General features: G+C 39.6%; 1 pseudogene; it reads right to left on the bottom strand.

Annotated features, from left to right (window-relative positions):
- Positions 1-238: 238 nt before the first annotated feature.
- LOC136356832 (uncharacterized) lies at positions 239-1,837 on the bottom strand (annotated as a pseudogene).
- Positions 1,838-2,252: the final 415 nt, after the last annotated feature.

Raw genomic sequence — 2,252 nt, 5'->3', positions numbered from 1 at the left:
GCAGTTAGATACAACAAAGATCCAATCATACTTCTATATTCCTTTTGATCAACAGCTTCACCATCTTCATCAGGATCCAACACAGCTGTAGAACCAATTGGTATTGAAATTGGCTTGCAATTCTCCATCTTGAACTGTCTCAAAAGATCCTTGGTATACTTCGTTTGATGCACAAAAGTACCTTGAGGTGTTTGATTAATTTGCAATCCCAAAAAGTACGATAACTCACCCATCATGCTCATCTCAAATTCCCTGCGCATAGTCTTAGCAAAATCTACAACCAAAGCGTGAGTCGAACAACCAAAGATGATATCATCCACATAAATCTGAACAAAAAGTTGATTATCACCATGCTTAAGTACAAAAAGCGTTTTGTCAACCTTTCCCATTGTAAAACCTTTCGCAAGCAAAAAGTTCTTAAGCCTATCATACCATGCCCTAGGAGCTTGTTTCAAACCATACAAAGTTTTAGATAATTTAAAAACATGGTTGGGAAAATCAGGATTTTCAAAACCTAGTGGTTGTTTGACATAAACTTCCTCCTGTATAAAACTATTTAGAAAAGCACTTTTCACATCCATTTGATACAATTTAAAACCTTTTGAAGCATCAAAAGCCAACAAAAGTCTAATTGCCTCAATTCTAGCAACAGGAGCAAAAGTTTCATCAAAATCTAAACCCTCCACCTGGGTAAAACCTTGAGCAACAAGTCTAGCTTTATTTCTCACAATCAAACCATCCTCATTTTGTTTATTTTTGAAAACCCACTTGGTTCCAATAATATTATGTCCAGAAGGTGGTTTAACTAAAGTCCAAACTTTGTTTCTCTCAAAATTTTGAAGTTCTTCATGCATGGTGTTAATCCACGATTCATCAGTTAATGCATGTGACACATCTTTGGGTTCAAAAGAAGCAACAAATGCAGAATTTGCATAAACATCATGAGTCGTTACCTTAGACCTTGTAGTCTGCTCACCTATATTACCAATGATTTGTTCCGGCGGATGTCGTCGTTGAATGTGCAAAGGAGCAGCGACTTCTGAAGTTGATCCACGTTCTGTATCAGTACTGGTCGAAGTAGTAATCTCCAGAGGACCATCTCGAACAGCATCAACAGAACCCTCAGCCGACGACCCTGGCCGGTTTGACCGCACCTCCTATGTCGGTCTGACCGGAGGTGTGCTGGCGGTCTGACCGGCCTGGCGCCCGGTCTGACCGGCCGAGCCGACCTCGTCGTCGTCATTGTCGTCGCTCTCGTCTACAAAAATACGACCATCCTCCCCCTAAACCTGTGACAGTGTACCTGCAATATCGGGTATAGTACCTGGACTAGCCTCATCAAAAGAAACTTCGCAAGTCTCCACGATTTTGTTAGTCTCCAAAATAAGTACACGATAGCCACGAGTATGTGCGGGGTAACCAAGAAACAATCCATCGGTAGAACGTGCCTCAAACTTATCCAAATTTCCAGATTTCAAGACAAAACACTTGCAACCAAAAACACGCAAATGTGAAACTTTGGGTTGATGTCCAAATCGAAGTTCATAAGAAGTTTTTCCAAGTTTAGATCTCAAGAAAACTCGATTTGAAATATAACAAACAGTGTTAATAGCCTCAGCCCAAAATTTTCTAGGAGTTTTATATTCATCCAACATCGTTCTAGCCATCTCAACCAAAACACGATTTTTCCTTTCAACAACACCGTTTTGTTGAGGAACACGAGGAGAAGAAAATTCATGTTCAAGACATCTTTCATTGCAAAATTGTTCAAAAGAAGCATTTTTAAACTCTCCACCATTATCACTTCGAATTCTTTTTAAAGAACCAGGAAATTCAAGATCCAATCGAAGAAACAAACCACGAAAGTGTTGAAAAGCTTTGTCCTTAGTTGCCATAAAGAAAACCCAAGAATATCGAGAAAAATCGTCAACAATAACCAACACATACCACTTTCCTCCAACAGATTGCACTCTAGCTAGACCAACAGTGTCCATATGTAATAGTTGTCCCAGTGTATCCGTCATCACAGAAACAATAGGAGCATGTGAAGAAGCAACCATCTTAGCATGACGACACGGCGTACAAACCAAATCAATATCTTTCTTAAGTTTAGGCAAACCACGAACAAGATCCAAACCACTTAACCTAGTGAGATGATCAAAACTAACATGTCCAAGTCTACGATGCCAACACATCACATCTTTATCAAACTTAGCAACCAAACATGTTATCACAGGTGAAACAGGATTTTC

The sequence above is a fragment of the Oryza sativa genome, chromosome 1 (genome assembly GCF_034140825.1).
Source record: "Oryza sativa Japonica Group chromosome 1, ASM3414082v1".
Classification (NCBI taxonomy): domain Eukaryota; kingdom Viridiplantae; phylum Streptophyta; class Magnoliopsida; order Poales; family Poaceae; genus Oryza; species Oryza sativa.
Note: the sequence above shows the minus strand (reverse complement) of the source record. Positions and strands in the feature narration are given on the sequence as shown.